At 38.0% G+C, this 26,804-nt stretch overlaps 1 long non-coding RNA gene across 1 annotated transcript in view; it reads right to left on the reverse strand.

The window, feature by feature from the left end:
* Window positions 1-532: 532 nt before the first annotated feature.
* LOC131485659 (uncharacterized) overlaps window positions 533-26,804 on the reverse strand; it is a 248,521-nt gene continuing 222,249 nt past the window's right edge. Inside the window, exon 3 of the long non-coding RNA XR_009248958.1 lies at window positions 533-746. This is a non-coding gene — a long non-coding RNA (uncharacterized LOC131485659). The remainder of the gene's footprint in view (window positions 747-26,804) is intronic.

Consider the following 26,804-nt stretch of genomic DNA (forward strand, 5'->3'; position numbering starts at 1 on the left):
AACTCACCTTCCTGACAAGAGATAAGTCCAGCAAATGGTTATGAATTGATTATCTTTTAGTTTTACTATCACATGTCATTATGTGGATATATCTTATCACCAGTGAGAAACCCCTCCAAATCTCACTTCCACATACCTTACTTGTGGGAAAGACCACTCTTGGGTCCTCCAAACCCACCTGGTGCTACTGTCTTCTCTTTTTGCCTCTGCCCACAAAGGAGAGTATTTGGCTCCTCTCTACATGGAGTATAAAGTCTTATTAATTCAGCCTTCTAATTTTTGGCTGTTGTTCCTTAGTCTTCTTTATTCCATTTGTTACCTTCTGTCTATCAACTGCATTTTTTTAGCTCAAGTCTCTATTCCCAACAATTAGAAATTTTGGTTGAAGATTATGGAAACATAGGCCAATATGCACCAAGGTGAACCTGTGATTAGCACTTGCTGGTGTATACAAGGGAAAATATTGTTTTGGGGTAAGTAACTAACATTAATTACAGCCTTAAGAAAATGATTGAAGAAAATTAGCTAATGATCCTTAACCTAATTCTGCTGTTTAACTAATTAAAATCTATTTTCTCAAGTTCTGACATGGTATGTAACACCCTGAAGAAGAAAAACAGATTGCTGTTTATCTTACCTGTGCACCCCAAGCACCAGAATCTTGGCTAAATTTTTTTTGTTGAATTCTTCTCATCCAGGTATCTATTGATAGCAATGTCAAAAGGTGGGTATTCTTTAACTTGGATCTGCATAAAGATAACAAAAACTTAGTTACAGATTACTTATCTCTTTTCATGGGATGAGATCCATTTTTCCATTCATTTCTTCAATATTTATTAAGCACAAAGTATATGCTTAATACTTATTCCTAGGTATTAACATAGTAAATCTCTAAATATTGTAAAAAGCATTCCTAAATTTCAAGGGGTTTACAATATAGGAAACTAGTAAACAAGGCTAGAAAAGGATGTATTCATTAATTTACTAAACACACACATACACATACACACAGAGAGAGAAAGAGCATTCACTATAGGCCAGTCAGTATTCTAAACCTTTTAAAAACATCAGACCAAGAAAATTTCATAATAACCCTGTTAGGTACTTAGTATCATCTCCATTTTTCCTAGGAAGAAACTGAAGTTCATAAAGGTGAAGTGGCCCAAGACCATAGCACTATTAGTGGAGGAATTGGGATCTGAACCCAGAAAGTATAGCTCCAAAGTGCTTACTACATATGCTGTTACCAAAATACATTTCCTAAATGTTGTTCACAGAAAGAGTTCTATGGGACAAGTCATTTTAGGAATACTTCATACTCTCTCCTATCTCTACAAAATTCATAATGCACATTAGCATATTAAATCCAACTATAACAAAACCCATTTAGCTTTAATTAAAACAAAGATGCTCAACATCACTATCAGAGAAATTCAAATCAAAACCAAAATGAGATATCACCTTATACCTGTCAGAAGGATTAGTATCAAAAAGACAGGACAAAAGACAAAGACTTTTGTCAAAAAGACAAGTGTTGGTGAGGATGTAGGGAAAAAAGGGAACCCTTGTACACTATTAGTGGGAATTATTGGTGCAGTCACTATGGAAAACAGTATGGGGGTTCCTCAAAAATTAAAAATAGAATTACTAGATAATCCAGTAATTCCACTATTGGGTATTTACCCAAAGAGAATGAAAACACTAATTTGAAAAGATATATGTACCTCTATGTTTACTGCAGCATTATTTATAATAGCCAAGATATGGAAGCAACGCAAGTGTGCAGCCATACATGAATAAAGTTGGTGTGATATACACACACACACACACACTATATAGATATGTATATATATACATTATATATACATAGATATATATACACACACTATATGATATATATACATATCATATATATGTATATGATATATATGATATATATATGATATATCATGATATATATATGATATATATATGATATGATATATCATGATATATATACACTATATAGTGTATACTATATATACATATGATATATGTATATGATATATACATATGATATATGATATAGTATATATGATACTATATGATATATACAATGGAGTATTACTCAGCCACAGAAAAGAATGAAATCTTGCCATTCACAACAACAGGGATGAACCTTGTGGGTATAATGCTAAGTGAAATAAGTCAGAAAGATAAAATACCATATGATTTTACTCATATATGGGATTTAAGAAACAAATGAACAAAGAAAAAAATGTAAAACAAAAACTTAGAGAACTAGTGGATACTAGAGGGGAGGTAGGTGGGAGGATGGGTGAAATAGGTGAAGGGAATTCAAGAGAACACTTATCCTGGGTCACCCTGGGGGGCTCAGTGGATTAAGTGACTGGATTCAGCTCAAGTCATGATCTCATGGTTCATGGGTTTGAGCCCACATTGGACTCTATGCTGACAGCTCAGAGCCTGGGACCTGCTTTGGATTCTGTCACCCTCTCTCTCTGCCCCTCCCCCACTTGGACTATGTCTCTCTCTCTCTCCCCCCAAAATAAATAAAACATTAAAAAAAAATTAATAAAGAGTACACTTATCTTGATGAGCACTGAGTAATGTATAGATTTGCTGAATCGTATTGTATACCTGAAACTAATACAACACTATATGTTAATTATATTTTAATAAAAAAAATACCCAAGTGTTTTTACTTTATTTACATTATGAAGACTTCTCAAAAGGCAAGATAATAATCAGAATGAGTATTTTTAAGTGTCTTCCATGTGCCTGGAGCTGAAAAGCACAGCACCACACCAATTTAGGGAATAATCTCTACATCCAGAATGCCTTAGTTTAAACCCCAACTCTAACACACTATTAGACAGTCTAGGTTAGGCTATGATGGGCTAATAAATAAACTCTAAAATCTCAGAGGCTTGATTCAGTGAGGAATTATTGCTCATCATGCAAAGCACAATGTAGATTTTTCTCATGGGGCAGCTCTGCTGGAGTTCTTCCCAAAGGTATGACTCAGAGACTCATGTTTCTTTAATCTCACAGCTCTGCTACCTTCAACAAATGACCTCAATGTGATCAAGGGAAGAGAAAAAGGGAAGGTGATTGTTTGCGGCTGTATTTTATAGGCAGGCCAAGAAATAATATCCATCATCTCTGTCCACACTTCATCAACTAGAAATCAATCAGACTACCCTCTACCTAACCACAGGGTAGACCAGGAAATGGAGCTTTTTGGTGTGGTTGGGAAAGAGTTCATGACTGTCAGTGAATGTGAAATATTGCTAACCGTGTAAACTTGGGCAAGTTACTGAACTCCTTTGTGCTTCAGTTTCCTTATACATAAAATGGGTATAAGTTATCTCATTGGATTGTTCTGAAGGTTACATGAGTTACTATTTTTAACCACTTAGAATCACATTTTAACCACAGGTATCTGATTCAAATGTGCAATCATATATAATCCTAATTCTGAAGGGCAAATATCACCATATTTAAAGAAGAGGAAAGAGAGCCTCAGAGAGAGTAGGTGACTTGCCTAAAATCACCCAGGTGCTGTATTAGCCAGCTGTTTTGTTTCTTTAGAGAAATAAAAACAATAGGATATATATATATATACATTTATAAAAACAAATCCATTGTAAAATATTGGCTCATGTTATTATGCAGACTGGTAATTACAAATCTGCAGTATGTGCCAGTAGGCTTGAGACCCAGGAGAATTAATGGTACAAATGAAGTTCAGGGTCTGGCAAGCAGAGGAAGATCAGTTTTTGTTCAAATCAGGCCTTCAACTAGTTAGATGAGGTCTACACACATCATAGAGGACAATCTACTTTATCAATTAAAATGTTAATGTCACCTAAAAACAGCCTTGCAGAAACACCAGAATAATGTTTAACCAAGTAGCTGGGTACCCTGTGGCCCAGTCAAGATAACACATAAAATTAACTATCACAGCAATCCCTATCAAAATAACACCAGCATTCTTCACAGAACTAGAACAAACAATCCTAAAATTTGTATGGAACCAGAAAAGACCCCAAATAGCCAAAGCAATTTTGAAAAAGAAAACCACAGCTGGAAGCATCACAATCCTGGACTTCAAGATGTATTACAAAGCTGTAATCATCAAGACAGTATGGTACTGGCACAAGAACAGACACTCAGGTCAATGGAACAGAATAGACAACCCAGAAATGGACCCACAAACATATGGCCAACTAATCTTTGACAAAGCAGGAAAGAATATCCAATGAAATAAAGACAATCTCTTCAGCAAATGGTGCTGGGAAAACTGGACAGTGACATGCGGTAAAATGAACCTGGACCACTTTCTTGCACCATACACAAAAAAAAAAAATGGATGAAAGACCTAAACATAAGACAGGAAGCCATCAAAATCTTAGAGGAAAAAGCAGGCAAAAACCTGTTTGACCTCGGCTGCAGCAACTTCTTACTCAACATGTCTCTGGAGAGAAGGTAAACAAAAGCAAAAATGAACTACTGGGACCTCATCGAAATAAAAACCTTCTTCACAGTGAAGGAAACAAATCAGCCAAACTAAAAGGCAACCGACAGAATGGGAGAAGATATTTGCAAATGACATATCACATAAAGGGTTAGATCCAAAATCTATAAAGAACTTATCAGACTCAACACCCAAAAAACAAATAATCCAGTGAAGAAATGAGCAAAAGACATGAATAGACACTTCTCCAAATAAGACATCCACATGGCCAACCAACACATGAAAAAAGTGCTCAACATCACTCATCATCAGGGAAATACAAATAACAACCACAATGAGATACCACCTCACACCTGTCAGGATGGGTAACATTAACAACTCAGGCAAAAACAGATGTTGGTGAGGATGTGGAGAAAGAGGATCTCTTTTGCACTGCTGGTGGGAATGCAAACTGGTGCAGCCACTCTGGAAAACAGTATGGAAGTTCATCAAAAAATTAAAAATAGAACTACCCTACAACCCAGCAATTGCACTACTAGGTATTTATCCAAGGGATACAAGTGTGCTGTTTTGAAGGGACACGTGCACCCCAATGTTTACAGCAGCACTATCAACAATAGTACTTTCCAAAGTATGGAAAGAGCCCAAGTGTCCACCGATGGATGAATTGATAAAGAAGATATGGTTATGTATATATAATGGAGTATTGCTCAGCAATCAAAAAGAATGAAATCTTGCCATTTGCAACAATGTGGATGGAACTAGATGGTATTATGCTAAGTGAAATTAGTCAGAGAAAGACAAATACCATATGATTTCACTTATGAGGAATTTAAGGTACAAAACAGATGAAAATAAGGGAAGGGGAGCAAAAATAATATAAAAACAGGGAGGGGGCCAAAACATAAGAGACTGTTAAATATGGAGAACAAACAGAGGGTTGCTGAAGGGGTTGTGGGAGGGGGGATAGGCTAAACAGGTAAGGGGCATTAAGGAATCTACTCCTGAAATCACTGTTGCACTATATGCTAAGTACCTTGGATGCAAATTAAAAAATAAATTTTAAAAATGTTTTGAATTAATAAAAATTTTATAGAGTGAAAAAATAAAATTAACCATCATAGTTGCCAAATATCAAAACATTCAGAATCTTTCTTGAGTCTTCTGATCCACCCATAGTTTTAGGGACTTGTTGGCTTACATAGAATCTAATCTATAGTAGAAGATTCTTTCATCCATTCAACAGTTTTTTCTCAATCACTTAAACTTTTCAGGATGTGGGAAAAAGAAGGGCAAACAAAATGACCCAGACTCTGATCTCAAAAAATTTATAGGTAATGAGAAAGTCATTTATTTGTACAACTGTGTCATCACCCTATCCATCCGTGTTGTCACATATACTTACAAACATGCACAACCATATTCTAGTAGGGATCTGACTGCAACTTCCTACTGAATGTCTCAGATATTACCCAACATCCCCAAAGTCTCAAACACCACATGAAACACAATGATGAAGAAGGCATTTGCTTCATTCTTACAGGAAACAAGGTTGGTTTCTATGTACCTATTCAAGCCTGAAAGGTCATATTTTGGTCTTTATCACTGCTTGGTACTACCAGAAACTTCCTAAACTAAGCACACTTAGAAAATGAGAACTTGAAAGGTCTATAGGTTATTTGGTACCAGGCTGGTTCAGCTAGATCACAAATACCTGTAATTGGCATTTACTCTCTTATGTTGATTTTTTCTCTTAGAGCCACACGGTACCCCCAAAGTGTACAAAATGAATTCTATCATTACCCTGGTAAGCAATGCAAAGGCAGAAGTTATTTTCAGTCTAAACCTTGCAATTGAATAAGCAATGATCAGAAGTGATTTTCATCTAACAAAAAATTATGCTAATATATGTGTTTGTGTCATTTTTGATGTAAACTCAAACCTCCTGGAGAAGGATAACCTTGTCCAATTTGCTTTTATAGGCAAAGCGCAACTCTAAGAAGAAAGAAACATTTGATAAATACAGTTGATTCAGAATCAACAAACAGTACTAGACATCTATAATGTGAACAGACACCATATTTTCCATTATAAAGATCAGGATACATCATCTAGTACATAAACAGTTTGAATTAAAAGTTTATGTGAAAATCTTACAAATGAAGAAAATGATTTTGCATATAGTTTCATATTTAATGAAGTATTATTACTGAAAAGGGAAGAAAAGAACACACGAAATGAGATTGTCTCAGAAAATCCTAGACAGTCTCTATTACTATGGTCTGTTCTAGACATTTAACGTACAGTGTCTCATTTTGAGATTAGTTAAAAAATTAATGATTCCTGAAAAGATTAAATAGGGTTAATAAATGATATGAAAGAATATGAAAGAATCCAATTCAACAAACATTTAGTGACCATTTAGTGACCAGTTAATAAGTATATAAAAATGGGCAAATAGACTTTAACGTCAAGCAGTGTAAAACTGAATGATAGGAGACATACTCAAGTAATAGTGACATGAGGCAGATTACGGTGAGTGCCCTTGGAAGTCTCCCCAGTTTGAGTAATCATTCCTGGTAGATTTGGGGAGCCAGGCTTGTTGCCGCTTTAACAATTCCCCAACGTTCAGACAACAGATCAGGAAAGTTCTAAGTGAAACAGATTTATTAAGGATTTTTACCAACCAAACAACCAACCAACCTTTTTACAGAGACTGTTTTGATGTTAGATGCAGAGTGTGACACTTAGGTTCCATTGCTCTTGTGCCCAAGTTCACAGAACTGGGCTGCATATCACTGTTTAAGCTCATTTGATGAACTCCTCTCTCCTCCATCCTCTAAGCTGATCAAGGTTTTCCTGCACTAAGTGACCATCTAGAATGGTCACTAAAACTCATCCCCTTTCTTACCCTCTGCCTGTTAATTATCAATGGGGGCAGATCATGAGAACAAATAATGCTAAAGTCCATGGGCTTAGCTGCATCCACCCTAGAGGTGAGTGTAAATGCAGAGTCTGGCATTCCCCGTTCCGGTCTAGCAAAGGCCAGAGGAAAGGATGTGCAAAATGCCTGTGAGTTCGCAAAGGGAAACAACAGAGAGTTTTTGTGAGACAGATGGAATTTGAGAAGGTGTTGAAAAGCTGGTAAGAATGGGGTGAGGGGTGTTAGAGAAATGCTTTCTAGGCAGAGAGAAGGGCCAACAAGCATCAGGAGCAGGAAAACATGACCAGGGAATTGTGAACAGACTCGTCAAAATAAAATGTAAGTTTGTAAGTTCCCCCCTCGCACCCCCCCCCCAAAAAAGAAGAAAAAACTAGAAACATTGACTCAAGCACCATTCTACAGGGCTTCATACTCAGTTTGAAGGCTTTAACCTAATTTTGTGTGAAACTTCATCTCAGTCCACAAACTTCCATGTGTAAACAATATAACTTGGTTTCAATCATTCAACTTCATTTCTAGTTTAAGCCCCACTCTGCTGACCTGGGCAGAAATTTGAATTTCTTTTTTTCAGTATTCTTCCCTTTTTCTCCCCCTGAGTGAGTAAGTTCAGGGTTTGCATCATGCCCAGGCATCGGGAAGGCATTGGCCTACTGGATCTTTGAGTCTCCCATCCAGTTTACTGCACAGATGTTTCCTTCCTAGCTTGCCAGCCCCTGAGGTTCCTTCCAAAGGCCAATTATTGCCCTATCTGTCTAATATAACATATGGTCACCCCCACAACCCCAAATCCCCATCAGTGACACTGAGATGCCCAAATTCCCTCTCTAGAATTCCACAAACTTCTCTAAGTCTTTGCAATTACTGGTTGCACTGGTTAGAAAGTGGACCATGTCCTTACTATTACCACCGTCACCACATCACCACACATCTCTTCCCTCCAGCACAGACTGCAACTGCTCTTTAGTCTGGGACAATCTTGACTCCTGCAGGTTTTTGATCAAGAAACTGTTAACAACCACCCGAGCTCTCTTTCTGTGTTCAAGGGCTCTGTCTTTTGGGAAAAAAGTGTATGAACTCCCTGATTATTTCCGTTTTTAATTCTACCTCATCTCTGCCCTGAGACAATGAACAGGAGGACTGGCTAACTGATGGAATGAAGAGGATGGAATAATCAAGGGAAAGGAAAAAATACTTAATGTATAAAAATATTATTCCATTAAATATATATGCAATGGAGGGTGTGGGAGACATTGTAGGTTTGAAGAGCATTATAATAATTATTCTGGAAGCAGAGTGCAAGATGGCTTGGAGGAGGTCTAATATAAAATGAAGAAACAAAAATATTATAACTGGTCACAGTGAGGCAGGCCAGTGGCAGTGAGGATGGAAAAGGGAAGATGAATATGAGAGATTCCAAAAAGCTGAGACCACTGGGACTTAGCTTATGACCTAATAAATACGACAAGCAAAGAAAATGAAGCAGCTATTAAGAGGATGCTAGAGGGAATAACGATGGCATTCTGAAGAAGAAAAATCAAAAAGTGAAAGAGCTTATTTACAGGAGAAAAATAAATTCCATTTTGACCATACCCAGTTTCATATGTCAATATCATCCCTAGATGAGGATTCCCTGGAAGTGTTTGGAAATCAGAATCATGGCTCAGGAGAGACATCATCCAAAGTGCCTCAATTCTTTAATGGAACCAAGTCATGTGAATCAACTAATTAATTTCATTCAAACAAATTATGACAGTCTAGAAGGGCATAAGGGCATCTATGGTTGTAGGGAATGATTCTTTGCACACGGTAATGGGAAGAACATGTAAATTTGGAAGCTGAAGGAAAACAGGAGAAACAAAGAGCAGACATGGGAGAGAAGAAAGACCTCAGAAAGAGGGGTGGCCATTTGTGTCAAGAGCTTTAGAATCTTCTAAACCAGGAACCAAAGGAGAGTTAAAAAAACGTGGAAATGTGAAGGTCACTGGAGGTTTTCCCAAGGCTGATGTCTGCTAGAGAGTGCAGCTTGGAGATATATTGCAGATTTGAACTTGCCTATATGGTGTGGGAACCTTCTTTCAGAAAATCTAGTATCAAAGGGATGGAAGAAATGAGGCTGTGAAGCTAAATCAGAAGGAGTGACACAATGAGAGAGACAAAAGAACAACTCCCAACTCTTCTACAAAGTCTTTGGACCTTGGTTAAACTAATCCCTACTTTATAGCTTTGGGATCTTTGTAGACTCTGCCAGCTACCTGGAGTGCTCTTTCTTCTGTCCTTCCCTCCTTCATCTCTCTAAGCATCAGTTTTTCATTTGTAAATGGGGACTAATAATACCTACCTTAATCGTTATGAGGAAAATAAATCAAGCTGCAAATGAGCCTATATCAGTGCCTGACACATAGTAGATAGATATGTAGCAGTAGTATTTTACTAAGAGTTGTACTAAACAAAAATTATAATCCACACAAAACTACCATAGGGCAATAGAAAACTATTATTCATGACGTTAGTATTGGAGAGGCTATAACTGATAGTGTCAGATTGCTTATATCTGGGAAGAAAAGAATTGCCTAAAAGCAAAGCCTTGCCCAAGGCGGACACAGTGGGAAATGGACCCAAGGAACTGACAACTCCAAGAGGTACTTAGGAGAGATCAATGCTGGGGTAGCTCCTCTATAATCTCCATTAGCTTCATCAAGCCACCTCCAGTAATCCTAAATTGCATGAAAACTTAGCTTCAAAATGCATGCCCTGGTCCCCTCTTCCAAAAATTGGAAGGTGTTTAATTTGACTTTCCATTTCCCAAAAAGTTTTGGGAACACCAGAAAGGAATGTAGTCCAGCGTTGGTAAGGCTCTAGGCAAGAATCAGAGGAACCATTCCTTGTTCTGCCTCTGCTCAGCCAAGAGACCTTGAACCAGTCATTGAATCCCTTTGGTCCTCAACTTACTTGTCTATAAAACAAGAGAATTAGACTAGATCAGTGGTTCTCCACAGAAGCAGCACTACCCACAGGGGGACATTTGGGTCATGGGTGGGAAATGGCCATGTGTGGGAGAAGTTCTGGTTGTCACAGGAATGGATAGTGCAATTGGCATTCAGCAAGTGTGGATAGGGATGCTGGATGTCCTTCAATGCTTAGCACAGTCTGGGACAATCAGTAATTGTTCTGCATCCTGCATGACTTTCTAATGTCCCTCTGTCATTGAGTGAAGGACTTTATTATAGTTAATTAACCTAAAACCTGTTTCATATAGAGAAGCAGAATATTTTTGCACAGTTTTAAAATATACTGGTCCTACTAGTTTTTATTCCAATATCTACCTGCACTTGCATTGTACAGAATGGCTCCTGGTCTTTTAAATCTAACTCACTCACCATAAGTACCAGTCCCATCTACTCCAGTATGTCTTCTTTCATCAGACCTGTAAATCTAGTATTGAAATATGTATCACCATCACTTTCATTTTATTTCTCTTCTAGTTAGGGTATTTTTAGATGTATACATATTCAAATTACTTGTCTATGAATCTTACTTTAGGGTAGGACAAGGGTGTCACCAAGGATTCGTTTCTCTTAATTTTAATACTATTTACATGTTGAACTGATGATGTTTTATGTGTGTTGGAGTAAATAAATTTTTACAGTAATTTCACCCATTTCTCTTAACCTTTTTAATGTGACTACTAGACAATTTTAAATCACCTACGTGGGTCAAATTATATTTCTTTTAGGACAGTGCTACTCTAGAGAGTGACCCCAAAAGAAAGACCAGTGAATGCTGTGGTGCTCCACAGGTGCGCATGAAGTGAAGCACCCCCAAAACAGAGATGCTTTCAACAGATACTTCTGTGTTCTTGGGTCTGAAAGGTTGAGAGTCACTAGACTAGATGCTCTGATGTTCCCCCTTCCTCTAAAATTCCATGACACACCATTTGTCCACATTGTCTTCCTCTGAGGGCAAACTACCGGGGGAAAGTTGAATATTTTACTTGTTGCAACATTCTATGCTGCACTTAAGTGTATGCTCAATTGTGGTGCCTTAACTATGGACCTTTCTGCCCACAAATAGCCATTCCAGACTTAAAGAACCTAAGTAAATCATCAACAAATAATGGAACCTGAGTTGAGCCACATTCATATTTACTACCAATTTCTTGTCACCTACACAAGACACATTCAGGGCATTGCAATTATGCTAATTTTTAATGAAGATGACTCTCCTTTTAATAGTTCTCTGAACCTCATGCCCAGCTTACTTTGCCTCAGTGAGCTCCCACATCTTGTTCCTCTTGAAAGACTTCTTAATTTGTTTTGCTACCAAAAGAGATAAATGAAACTATTTTTCAAGAAAAACAGAAACTTTTGATAGAGTTGAAATGACATGTCAAATACAGACAGCCGAAATAAGTTGTGTTTGGTTACTGTCTATGTTTCTTGAAGAAAATAATCACCATTGGGACTCATATGCAATTCTGAAGCACTGGAACAATCAAAGTCATTTATTTTTGTTTCACCTCTGAAAAACACAGCCATGGCAAAAAGTACAGAAGTGATGCATATTTTAAAGCTTAGCTATTTCACTCCCTCCGCTTTTATTTTGAAAAAAATAATAAATGTCTTTATTTTTCTATAACCAGATTAAATTTTCATCTCTACCCATCATCACTTCCACCTGATGGCATGATAATTAACTCAATTCCAAGTGAAGTCTGTCAAATCCAGTGATCTCAATCACTTTGGGTTTAAAACTTAATGTCTTTTAGAATTTTCTCCACACCTTATCCTTCAGGGTATAACATTGGTAAGGAGGAAGCTATTCACTCCTCTGTCTTCATCTATGGTAGCCTGTATGAAAGCCACAGGCACCTCCTAATATTGGTGTCTACTGGAAAGCCACTTCTTAAAATTGTACTGTCCACACTGCTGTTTTCAGGTGCATTGCCCAGGCCTGACCCTATGGCCACTTCTGCATCCTTCCTGCTCTTGGCATCTCATTCAAAACACCCTTAACCACCAAGGAAATAGCTGACTGTTTCCCACACTCCACTGGCATCAGAGAGAACTCAGACCCAAGATGCTGCATGCAGCCATCTTTTTTCTGATGTGTTGTCATGGTTCAAGGATGCTTCTGTGGGAACAAACATTTCCAGAGCAGAGAGATCCCCAAGGGTGCCATTTATCTCGTTTACTCTTAGATCTCCAAATTTAAAGTGGAATAGGGTTCCTTCATCCCCTGCCCCTGCACAGGACTTGGCACATAGGAATGCCAGATGAGAAAGATGCACACAGCTTCTCACAACAGGATCTAACTCTCTTGCTTTATCTCCCAGTCAATCTGTCTGTCTCTTTCTCTCAACATTTATCTCCCCCTCCCACCTCCAAACTCCAAACTCTAGGGGCACTTATGTAATTTTTGATTGGCAAATGAGGAAAAGAGTTCTCTCATTCACTATCTTTTTCAGATTCTCTTTTGTCTTATAAATGATCTAAGGCTTTAAGAAGTTTAACATCTTCCTTCCATTTACAGGCAGTGAAGTAAAACGATCTGTCTCATAGATTGGTAATGGAAGTTTAGATGATACAAACTTTCGACATTAGCTTTTGTGAGATCTAAATAGTTCTATTCCTGTGAATCTGGCTTAATAGTCATAACACTGAAATTAATTTTACATAAAAATGCTAAATAACCATGTCATTTATAATAGCCCAAAATGAAAACCATCCATGTCCAAATATATAGAAGCAGAAAATTACAGCACTTTTCCGTGATTCAGTAACATTCAACAGTTAGAAATTGTGTTCAGTAAAGGGATTAGCAATACAGAGTGATACTTACAATAGAAAGTTAAATTAAAAAGTAAGTGTAAAATATACACCAGATTTCAAAGACTTCATATAAAGAAAAAGAACATAAAATATCTCACTGATAATTTTAATACTATTTACATGTTGAACTGATGATGTTTTATGTGTGTTGGATTAAATAAATTTTTACAGTAATTTCACCCGTTTCTCTTAACCTTTTTAATGTGACTACTAGACAATTTTTTTTCAACGTTTTTTATTTATTTTTGGGACAGAGAGAGACAGAGCATGAACGGGGGAGGGGCAGAGAGAGAGGGAGACACAGAATCGGAAACAGGCTCCAGGCTCCGAGCCTCAGCCCAGAGCCTGACGCGGGGCTCGAACTCACGGACCGCGAGATCGTGACCTGGCTGAAGTCGGACGCTTAACCGACTGCGCCACCCAGGCGCCCCAGACTACTAGACAATTTTAAATCACCTACGTGGATCAAATTATATTTCTTTTAGGACAGTGCTACTCTAGAGAGTGACCCCAAAAGAAAGACCAGTGAATGCTGTGGTGCTCCACAGGTGCACATGAAGTGAACCACCCCCAAAACAGAGATGCTTTCAACAGATACTTCTGTCTCTCTTAGAGGTGCTTCCTTTTCTAATATTTTTTTTCTACTCTTCTGAGCACACAGAGTAAAGGCTTCTGATAGATGTGAACCTCTTCTGACCTCATTACTTGAGCATTTGATGACACCCCCCCATCTCCCTACTAGGGAGAAAGCCTGGACCCTATTGCTAGGACGGCAGCAGCAGCTAGCCAGAGGCGAGCTGCCCTTGAAGAGCAGCAGGTTAGAGTGGAGCCAAAGCATAAGAGACTGTTAAAAACTGAGAACAAACTGAGGGTTGATGGGGGGTGGGAGGGAGGGCAGGGTGGGTGATGGGTATTGAGGAGGGCACCTTTTGGGATGAGCACTGGGTGTTTTATGGAAACCAATTTGACAGTAAATTTCATATATTAAAAAATTAATTAATTAATTAATTAAAAAAAAAAAAAAAGAAGAGCAGCAGGTATCTGAATCCAAGTGAGTGGGCAGAGCAATTGGAAATACTTCAAATGCTAATATTATTACAGATGGTCTCTGAATAAAAACCAATACATAATTATAAAGGCTCTTTACCTGATTCTTTGTCTATTAGTCCCCTGTGACATTTTGTTCAGAGGCTACTCAAAACGAATGCTGCAAATTCTAAAAATCTCTTTAGAAGGCATCCCTGTACCCTTACCTGAGGTGAGGTCATTGACAGGAGACTCAGCCTGTAACTTCAAAGGTCTCCTGCTGGGAGAGAAAGGCTCAGAGGATGGAGGTGGGAGGGGAGGCACCACCTCACCCAGGGACCCAGATGCTGCCCAGTCATGGGCACTCAGCCCCAGGCTCAGGCCATTTGGACACACAAGTGACAGGAAGAGTGAATTACTTAGCCAAGGCTCTTAGCTGGGGCTTTCAGTAACTGATTTGTTGTTGCTGTTGTTTTTCTTAAGGGGAACTGTGCAAGTCAGCAAAACACAGAAAATAAACCTTCCTCTCTGAGCCTGGCACACCCCATATACCCTGATTAAGAGCACATCAATCCTACAGACTGTCATCCAACAACCAGCAAGCAATTTCACTGTGCTCCTTTATTAAGAAGTGCACATTTTTATATTTCATCTCTTCTAAGGATTGCTATTATTCATCAAAAGCTGATCTACAAATTATTTATGGTTTATTTTCAGAAGCCGTGAGCTCATTTAATTTACAACGAAGGAAGAGCTATGACTGTGTGATGGCAACAACATTACACTTCTCAAAACTCTGCCTTTGCTAAATGACAACCTTGCCATCTGCATTTGCCCTCCAGGTTTCTCTAGAGCTGTGTCTGTCACCAAATGAGCAAAGCATTTCCCTGTTCCCCAACTGCCTGCAGGTAGAAAGACCTCAGTTTCTCAGGAGCTTTGCTGAACTTGTCCCACACTGCAACTGACTTGGTTTAGCCACCTGTTATTTTTTATTGCATCTTCCTCTCTTCTGACCAGCTTTGTAGTTTTGCCACAGATCAGAGCAACAGAGGTGCTCTGGAGCAGGCCTCCGTTTCCCTGTCCTAATGCCCCTTTTACCTTGCACACACACACACTTCCTGGCAACACATGCATCTTGGTCAATTGTTTTCTTGCTCTTGCCTTGTCTGAGCCAGAGCTGTACAGTGAGGATCGTGGGGGGATTGCAGGCATTAGGACTGAGAGAAAAAGCGCCATGTGTTTCCATGACAGGGAAATGATTGACCGTGAAAGATCTACAAGGAGTTCGAGGGCCTACCTTTCCATGCCTTCAATGCTGTTGTGAATGGAACTTTCATTACCTTGTACCAGCAGCAGCTCAGGAAGCTCGACTGCTGTTTCCTGAAAAGAGGCTTAAAGAAGAAACAAGATCAAATAGATCTTCATACTCCCTGGCCAACAAGCAATTTCCCTCATGTGGCCTTTTGTCAACTGTGGCTGTGCAGGCTTCAGCATTAACAAAGATTTTTTTCTCCAGTTATGAGGACTGCTCAGGCTATAAACAGGCAAGTCGTTACAGAAACCCATTGTTCTCAGAGAGGCCAGAGCAAAGAACACATCTTACTGGGGGGTTTTCTCCCTTTGAGGCTCTCAGTGTGAAATCAGAGTGACTCTCTGAGAAGTCTATCTCATGCTTTAAGTTTATAGAAAACATCTTTCAGATACTTTGGATATATAAAGCAATAGGTTCCCCTATTTGATCCCTCCAGCTTTATATATGGGCAGCAACCCACTCTTAGCTTCCCATCAGGCATCTACGATGTCTACGAAGCTTCTGAGGAAGGCTGTCTCTGCCTTCTAATTTCTCATATCAAAAATTACTTTCAATGGTGACTCCCATGAGGATTCATTTTCACCTGTTACTATTCTTCTTTTATCTACTCCCTGGACACGGGGATTTAGCTTGACATTTGTATGTCTTAAGCATTTAATGCCTGCCTCGCCTGTATCACCTTCCACATTCACATCTTGTCGTCCTTCTTTCTTACACCTGCTCCTTATCTCTAGTCAGTAAGGACACAGAAAACTTTACTCATGGAGTATTTGCAGAGGAAGCAAATAGAAAAGCAAGTAAGTGAATGCCAGGAGACAGGGGCTCTTCAGTTCATACTCAAATTTTACAAACGACTATCATTTTAGCTAAGACATTATAATTAACTGCCAGTTGTTTTAGAGGATTTCATCACTAATGAATACCTAAGCATTCAAACCAAAAGCAAAGGAGAGAGAAATCATAGTGAGTTTTGAATTCTGTTGCTCTTGGCTTCCCAGGCCATTTAAAATAAAGAGGAAGCTTGATTTCATGCTTATTTTAAAAATTAACCCAGCAAGCTCAAGTTTCAGATTAACCAATAAATATTTGTTGATTATTCAATGAATAAAACTTGATATCCAACAACTTGCTCAGTTCCTGAAATATGTTAAGCCTGATTTATGTTGGCAAATAATGGTTTGAAAGAAGCAACTGGGAAAGAAAGCACTAAGCACCTGAAGGTGAGAATAAAGGATGTTGGGTAAAGAAGGCTAGAACCAGACAAGAAGGGGAGCATGAAAGAGAGAACCACTTTGTCACCAGTTTGACCACAGGGTGACATTTCCTGAAAGCGACTGGATATCATTGTAATGGTCTGAAAGTGTAAAAAAGAGTCCTTAAGGAATCAAGAACCCATCCTAGTGCCAGGGGATCTGATCATTAACACAATTATGAGGTATTTTATAACCCCCTTTCTAGAATAATACACTATTCATGTAGCTACCTGAACATTAGAACTATTTAGGAGCTTTTCTTTAAAAATACTGTCTGGAAACTTAACAGAAACCCATGGAGGAGGGGAAGTAAAAAAAAAAAAAAAAAAAGAGGTTAGAGTGGGAGAGAGCCAAAGCATAAGAGACTCTTAAAAACTGAGAACAAACTGAGGGTTGATGAGGGGTGGGAGGGAGGGGAGGGTGGGTGATGGGTATTGAGGAGGGCACCTGTTGGGATGAGCACTGGGTGTTGTATGGAAACCAATTTGACAATAAATTTCATATATTAAAAAAAATAATAAAAAAATGAAAAAAATAAAAATACTGTCTGGAATCTATAAATCCAGGGCCAGGGAAGAGGATGTACAACATGAGCCTGGAACACCTTGCCTTGCTAGAAAGTAAGGAGGTGTTGCCAGTACACACACACACACACACACACACACATACTGGAAACATGTCAAAAAGACATAGAAAGCAGCTAGGTCAGCTTGAAGGGGCTCCTACTGGCCACACCTAGGACAATCTGAGCATCTAAACAGGTAAGAATAGTTTTAGATTATAATCCACTGAATAAAATAGGAATCCATGAGTCCATACTGATAATGTAGATAGATAAAGACAGAGCATAAACACACAGAAACATAATGTAATGTTATGGTAAATGTAGAGATTGTTTTTCTGGGGCCAGAATCAACAATGATTGTTAAACCTACAAGTGTAATACTTGATGAAAGGTGCAATATATGCATTATCTTAAAGTACTTAACCATAAATTGCTTGTTGTTTGCAAGAGGAAAAATGGTAACTGTCAGGTGGAGAAATTGTACAAAACCTTTACTGAGTGATCGAATCTAATATCATTAAGGAGAGGTAGATGGGTTTTAAGCACCTCTGGACAGGATGCCCCGAGAAAGGCACACATCACTTTTATAGCATTCTGGCAAGGGATACATAACCTGAATCGAATTATGAGGAAACATGAAGTGCAAACAATGTAAGGATCATTCTATGAAATAAATTACTTGTATTTGTCAAAAGTGCCAATGCAACAAAAGACAAAAAAAGAGAAACATCGCAGATGGAAGGAGATTAGCAAGACATGGAATATGACTGCATTCCATAACCCTGGACTGGATCCTTTCTTGAAAGAATAACTATCTATAAAGAGCACTGTTAAAACAATTGACAAAATTGGACCATAAACAAAGTCACATTATAAACTACTACTTAAAAATAGCACATCACTGTTAAATCCTTACAGCTGGATAACTCTACAGTGGTAATTTAAAAGAATATCCTTGACTCAGGAGAAAGGAAACAAATGTGGAAGATGTTAAAAAATTAGTAAATCCTGATAAAATGAATTCAAGAGCTCTGTGTTAATCTTGCAACTTTTGTGTGGATTTAAAGCTATTTAGTTTTAAATTAGAATTCTTCCATTTAATTCCCCAGTGATTCTTTTTTAAAAAAATTGTTTTACATTTATACATTTTTGAAAGACAGAGCACAAGCAGGTGAAGGGCAGAGAGAGAGGGAGACACAGAATCTGAAGCAGACTCCAGGCTCCCAGCTATCAGCACAGAGCTAGACGCGGGGCTCAAACTCACAAACCACACAGGGCTTGAACTCACAAACCGCGAGATCATGACCTGAGCCGAAGTTGGATGCACAACCGACTGAGCCCCAGGCGCCCCAATTCCCCAGTGATTCTGATACAGCACATCATGACTGGAATTTGGAGACCACTGAAGTAACAGTGTGAATGTCACCTAAAGAAAACTAATGAGATGCTTTCTCATCTTCTGTCCAGTTATTTTTATAATAGCCCTTGAATGAATAACCAGTGTATTATCTGGAGTTCTTGTCCAAGTAAATAACAAGGTAGAAATTATCACAGGTATTAAATTAGAAGAGGAAATTCACATGCATTTATACTTAAGCTTCTACATAAACTTTTCATGAAATCAATTACTTGTCTCAACACTTTCAGACTTTTCTAATTACATGTGCAATAATGATCTGCCTGTATGCTTATTCATTATGATCATGACATTAATGATTACAAGAAAGAAACTTCAAAATTTCTCAGACACTCAGGTCCGTTTTGCTCTTTTCCTTCCTATCTCCTTTTCACTAATGATAAGACATTAAAACCTCTTTGGAGGATACTTCTAATTGAACTATAAGATTCCATTTTAATAACTATATTTTTGAGTACTTTCTATGTGCCAGAAGCTTTACTAAGTGCTTTCATGCTATATCAGGAAAGGACAGGTCATGCTGCTGTAGTCAACACCATCAAAGATCTCAGTGGCTTATAAAAATGCAGGTTTATGACCTGCTCACACTACAGGTATTCTGCACATCAGCAGTGGGATTCTGCTCCCAGTACTTATTCAGGAAGCAAATTGACAGAGCAGTCACCATCTTGAACATTTGATCACCATATGCTAGAGGGAAAGAGGTCTTTAGAGGATTATGTACCAGGCCCAAAGTGACACCATAGCTTCCATCCACAATTCATTGGCCAGAATGTCATAGGGCCCCAGCCAACCAACAAGAAGTTAGGACTTAACAATGCTACCATGGACCTAGGAGGTAGAGATCTCCCATCCAACAGTGCTAATTCCTACAAGCCATGTATCAAATTGTTTCTCCTTATCTCTGAGAAAGGCTTATAGAAATTTAGAAAATGCCCATAGTTACACAGTAAAGGAGTCAGAATTTGAACCCAGATCTGCGTGATTCCCAAGCCTGTGCTCATAGCCACTAAGATATGCTACCTAGCTGCTCAATCCTGGCTCAGGATTTTATATACAGCTATGAAGAAGCTTTACTCAGTACCATGCAGACTAACATGGCAATGGAGGGACAGCCTTACCTGTGAGGGAAAATATTCTTTTAAACCAGCTACCTGGGCTGTCTAGCTCATTTCTACTGGTCCACCTTGGCAGTGTTACCCTTCAGCTTGCCAGCTAGCTACTCTCTTCCCCAGTTCACTTTCCACTGTCAGCATTTTCCCCTCCATCTCTGAGGTTTATTTGCCTCAGCTACTCTCTCAGACAAGCACATCAGAGACATGGCTGGTAGACTTCTTCCACAAATGCTGACCACAATGATCTTCAGATGTGTTAGTACAACTGAACTGGGTAGTATGCCTATGTTCTCAGAATCTATTTATAGCTCAGAATTCTGTAATCCAGCTTTATCATCTTCTGGATAATCTTGCCAGGACATTCCACTGTCATGTTTCTCATCAGTCAGCTGGTAATACTCAGTGAGTCCCTCCACATAAGAGTGGCCAGGCACAACATCATTGGGGTGGTTGGAGGACTGCAAAATCTTGTGCACAGAGTGTGCAATGATATATATGTCTATTTCTATAAAAGAAAATGAGTCACGAATCAGAAACACTAATCCAGACTTTGGCCCCTAAGAAACAGATGAAGGAGCTAATGGATGAATTCCTTACTCTTTCTCAATCCCATACCTCTACCCCAAGAATTGTTCCCAGACAAGGTGCTTCTCTGTGGATTCTCCAGAGACACTACACATGGCAAAGCAATCAGTTTGATTTCTTGCAGGACAATAACACATCACCTTGTAATTGCATTTGCTCCTTCCCCACTTTCCTTCCACTCTGTTGCAATCCTAGAATTGTACTCTTTAATAAAACATTATCTTGTATTATTTGCCTCAGTCTCTTTTCTAGGAAACTATACTTAAGATAGTAGGATTATGAGATACACATCCGCAAACTCTTCTATAATGGTATATTCATGGATCCAAAGATGCAGACCTATGACTTGGCATCACCATCATGCATTGTCTTGCCCCCACCTTGACCCAGGTGAATGTCAATATTTTAAACTGTGACCACAGCAGAAAGTCTTGAAGGTCTCCCTTCTGCCTCTGAACATTCTTTTCTCTCTGCTTATAATGCCCTTGTTTCATTTGCAGAAACATAGTCACCCTTTTAGTCTCTGATGCCACAAGCTACCTCCCTATGAAACCGTTACTTCACAGATTCTTTATTACCCAGGGCCGGATGCTCAATCTTCCCTACTGATCATACAATTTGTTCTTGTATAGGCTTTATTAGCAATGGAGGTAGAGTTGGGTTTTTTTAATTAGCATATGCTTTGTATGATATTAAAATCAAGAAATGATCTGACAATAAAAAGGCTACTTGTGAAGTAATGTTATGCTTAACTTCTACTCTAAAAAGATGCTATAACCTTGCAACTAAGATTTTCCCAAGAAAAAGATTAATCAAACTATCTATTGCTTTTCAGAATTGATAGTTGCTGCTTCAAAAGTGAATTTACTTAAGTACTGGATCAAAACAAAACACAACAACAACAACAACAAACCCAGAGGACAAAATGAATTGATTTACTTTGGTTTGCATCCACATTTCGGCCCTGAGCAGCTCCAAAAAGAAAATCAGAAAAGGTGGTGATTTGCTAAGAAGTGAAATAGCCAATTTGAGGGATCTGCTGGGTATGCTGAGTTCTTTCTTAGTTCCTAGGGAGGGAATGTAAAAGGCAGAAGCCAGGAAATCAAAGCAGGCACTGAATTCAAGGTAAGTTTTGTTCTATATTTGTCACATTCTAAATGAGTACTCAATGGAGAACAAGAGCCCTGTTTGTTTAAAGCACATCTTTTCAATTTTCAAAAGCAAAAGTAATTATGGGGAAAAATTTCATTCAGGACACATGTGTGCTTACAAGAGCCTCTGTGTCCTTTCTCCAAATGTAACTACCAAGGCTTTTCAGAGCTGTCAGGACTGAGTGATCCTGGTGAACTACTGCTTTTTTCCCCTAAATAAAATGTGAGCTAAAAACCCTTCAGTTGCTGATAGCATCCGGGTCCACTACCGCATTAAAACCATCTACTTCATTTATAAAAATCTGCTTACATATCTTAAAACAGGAAGTGCTTTTGATTTTTATGGTTCCCATTCTATCTTAAGACTGTCTTTCATACATTTCATAGTTTTCATAATGTTCTTGGAAGCCCAACTGTTGACCCTGTTCATTTTGTATATATTGTTATCTTTTTCATTTTCTAGATACCAGCCAACTGTGCCATCTCCCACTCCTTTTTAAGTTCCTCCAATGTCAGAAATTTCTAGGGATTTTTACTCCCAGGTCCAATATGGCTGCTGTCTTGCATCACTGTCATTGAGAAAGCTACCCTTTCTTTATGGGGATTGCAGGGTGCTCTCAGTGTTTATTCAGGTGACCCCCTGAATATAAAGGCATGGTTAATATTTATCTCTATGATGTAAATTATCAAAAAAAAACAAAGCGGGAATTTTAATATCTGAAAAAACTATAATGGAAGGCAAAAATGGCATGGGGAACAAAGAGGTATGGTAATACCAATTAAAAATAATAGGTAAGTTATAATAACCTTAAACACATATTCATCTAACAATATAGCCTTTGAATACCTAAAGCATCAAATTATAGAGTTAGGTAGAGTCTGTTGTCTTCTGTCCATTCTCTTATTTGTTTTCTGACTGAGTTTTGAGAGGTATTTATATAGTCTAGATTCCAATCCCTTACTAAATGTGATTTTCACGTTTTTCTCCGACTCTTATTTTTATTCTTTTAACAATATCTTTGGAGAGAAGTTTTCTATTTTGATGAAGTTCAATTTATCATTGTTTTGATTTATTGGTTTTACTTTTAGTGTCATAGCAAAGAAATCTTTATTCTAATATCACAAAATTTTCTCCTGTGTCTTCTTTTAGGAGTTTGTGTAGTTTTGGGGGCAGTCAGTTGGTAGAGTATGTGACTCTCAATCTCAGGGTCAGCGTTCAAGCCCCACATTGGGCATGGAGACTTTTTTTTTTTTAATTTTTATCTATTTGTGACAGAGACACAGAGAGAAACAGAGCAAGCAGAGGAGGGGCAGAGAAAGAGAGAGACACAGAATCCGAAGCAGGCTCCAGGCTCTGAGATCTTAGCACAGAACCCAGTGCAGGGCTCAAACTCATGAATGGCAAGATCATGACCTATGCTGAAGTCAGACACTTAACTGACTGAGGCACCCAGGCACCCAGGCATGGAGCCTTCTTAAAAAAAAAAAAAAAAAAGGAAGGAGTTTTTTTGTTTTTGTTTTTGTTTTTTTAATTTTAGGACTTACATTTAGGCCTACAATCCATTGAATTAAATTTTATAAATGATAGAACGCATGAACACAAGTTTTTTTTTTTTCTTGGCACATGAATACCCACTTGTTTCAGCTAATTTGTTAATACTTTCTCCAATGAATTGCCTTTGCATTTTTGTGAAAAATCACTTGCTTATACATATGTGGATCTATTTCTAGACTGTGTATACAGTTCCTTTTGATCTTATTTGTCTATTTTTAGGCCAATGTCATGGCTGTACCTTTATAATTAGTAGTGAAATGTGATAGCCCCTAACTTTATTCTTTTTCAAAGTTCTTTTGGTGCTTCTAGAACCTTTACATATAAATTTTATATGTAAAATATATATGTATTTTATATGGACATATGTATATATGTCCATATAAATTTTATAATCAGCTTGTCAATTTCTAGGGAAAAGTTTGCTTAAAGTTTGGTTTAGAATTACATCGAATCAACAAATCAATTTAAAGAAAATTGCTATCTTAACAAGACTGACATAAACAAGACTATCCCATGTAGTTATGGTATGTTCTCCTATCTTATATACTGTTGGATTTAATTCTCTAAAATTTTGTCTAGAATCTTTACTTCTGTGATCATTAGCAACATTAGTCTGTAGCTTTTTTGTTTTATGTTTACTTATTTATTTTGAGAGCAAGTGTGAGCATGAGTGGGGGAGGGGCAGAAAAAGAGAGAGAGAGAGAGAGAGAGAGAGAGAGAGAGAGAGAGAGAGAGAGAGAGAATCCCAAGTAGGCTCTGCACCATCAGTGCAGAACCCTACATGGGGCTTGATCTCCATAAACTATGAGATCATGACATGATCTGAAATCAAGAGTTGGACACTTAACTGACTGAGCTACGAGGCCCGCTGTAGTTTTCTTTTCTTATCATCTTTCAGAATAATACTGACCTCTAGAATAGTCTGAGTAGCATTCCTCTCCCTTCAATTTTCTGAAAGAGTTTGTGTAGAATTACTATTATTTATTTCTTAAATGTTTGGTGAAATTCACTCAGGAAGCCATCTATATTGCCCGGAGTTGACACACATGTGTGCGTGCGTGTGTGTGTGTGCAGGCTTCTAACCAGAAATTCAATTTCTTTGAGTGACATAGGCATTCAGATTATTTTTTGAGTTATGGCTGTTGTGACTTTCAAGGACTTTTACCATTTGATCAAATCATCAGATTTACTGGGGTGAAGATCATCACAATAGTTCCTTATTATCCTTTTAATATGTGTAGAATTTTTCAGGATGTCACTTTTCTCATACTTTATCATTTTCTGATCAGTCTGACTAGTGACTTATAAATTGTATCAACCCTCTCATTGAATGAGCTTTGGTTTCACTAACCAAAAGTCAGGTGGTTTTTTTGGTATGTGGTTCTTGTTTTGTCTTGTTTCCTTTCCTTTCTGCTTACTTTAGGTTTCATTTGGACTTCTTTTTCTATTCTTTTATTGTTCACTTACTTTTTGCTCTAAAACCTCTAAGATGATTAATTGATACTGACCTGAGTGTATGAGGTTAATGCCCTTTGAAATATTGGACTGCATGCTTGGAACCTGGATGTTCAGTTATTGCCTCTTTTTTGCTTCACTTGTTGCAGAGCATTTTTCTAGGTGCCTATATCATAGCTTATTATATGCTAGTCTGTGATTAGATGAGTTTTGCTTGATTTTTTTTTATTTGACTATTTCCCAATTAGTCTAACAACTGTGACAGGAAAGACATTTTTCCAACTGTCACCCCAGAGCTCTTATTTCAGAGCCTTGGTCTGAGAAATTCTTCAATAAATGTTTGTTAAATTGATTTGGTCTAAAGTGGCACAAGTCAGTTTTCTGAGGTGCCACAAGCTGATATTCTGGCATCCTAGATCTAAAGTCTTTCAATGAAGCCAGCTTAGGTTAATGGTGTCAACCCCAGCCAACTCTATAGAAATCTAAGACTGAATTTGAGATTTTCAAAGAATCAAGTCCTAGAAACTTGAAAAAAATAAAGTTAAAAACTGATGTGTTATAATTTCTTCTGCATTGTAATGGGGAGGAAATTCAGGCTGAGAAGCTGGTGGGCAACTGTTCGTTTTTTTGGAAGTTCTCTGTTCTTATAGATAGTTATTTCAGCCTCAAGCAAAGATTCTAACTGTAAAAAACACATTAGACTTTAAGTAGGTTCTCTTCCTAAACAGTATGAGGCTTACCTGCCTGATCTCTATCACCTTGTATTTTCCACTTGAGCTTTGTGGTCTGAGAATGCAGACTGGAGATGACTCTTAATAATTTCTTTTAAGCCACCACTGTCATTTTATACTTGAGATGACCCTACTTTCAAAGCCCTAGGAACATGTTTAGAGTACAAATTTCAGATGACCTTGAACAAGTACATTGACCATAGATAAATGACCAATAAGCAAAAACTGTTTCCTCCTCCAGTTCTGAGTAAAGTCAGGAAAGTCTCCTAGTTTCGTTATTTCACTATTTTTTCAATTATAAAATGGCACTATGTGGCAAAATATACCTCTCACTGTTTACCTGAACTACAGACACCAAATGAGGGGCACGGGGGGGGGGCGGGGGGGATCATGTATGGAATTGTGAAAAAAATCCTGTAGAACTGGTTATATATATTGGTTAGCATAATTGAATAGACTGAGCAGTAGATAAACCAATGTTTGATTTGGAAAGAAACAGTTGGTGGATAAGTACCTAGAAGAAAAAGCTGCCTGGAAATCATGTTTTGACCAACTGGGAGTCTGCATGACCACAATAAAGAAGTAGGTTTTTAGGAGAACTACACAATCAGGAAGCAGGAGAAAACCTGTTAATTCTGTCCTGAACAAATTACCCTGCAGATAAGAAGTTTACTATAAGAAAATTATGTTAGAGAAATTTAGAGTCACATTTAAAATAGGGTTTGGTGGCTGAAAGACATTTTAGTCTGGCAATGAATATCCCAGAAGAATCTCTCCCCCTTTATTTTACTTAGTATCTTTGGCATATAGCTTTATTCATTCACATAATGAATGCATATCTGTGTACATATATGCGAACACGTACATATGCACATGTGTGCATGTGCACTCACATATCTGTGCTGAGAATAGGTGCTTGGCCCTAGATACATTGGTGAATGAAAAAGGCATGGAACCTGCCCCCTAAGGTTAGTTTCCAGTGTCAATTTTAAGCAGGAGAATGACATTAGGTTTGGAGAGTCTCTGAAGGCCAGAACTGACTATATCAAATTCATCCAGGTCTAGCACAGTGCTTTAAAAATCCTAAGTGTTCAATTAATGCCTGGTAAATTAATGTTTTAATAATGTTAAATTTTTAATAACTTTTCATGATCTTAAAATGCTTCAGGCTGGAGTCACTATCAAAGCTGTGATTTGTGCCAAAAGAAATTGTTCACCATGAACATATACATGTCTATTATAGCAGATAGATAGAAAAAAAAGATACACACACTTTGAGCATTATCATTGTTCTCAGGTGCAGTCAGCAGAATCTACTCTAGATAGTTAGATCAGAAAGGCATTTATTGGAGAATGTTAAGTGGTATACAACATCTCCAGGAGGGCC

Source organism: Neofelis nebulosa, chromosome 1, assembly GCF_028018385.1.
Source record: "Neofelis nebulosa isolate mNeoNeb1 chromosome 1, mNeoNeb1.pri, whole genome shotgun sequence".
Taxonomy (NCBI): Eukaryota; Metazoa; Chordata; class Mammalia; order Carnivora; family Felidae; genus Neofelis; species Neofelis nebulosa.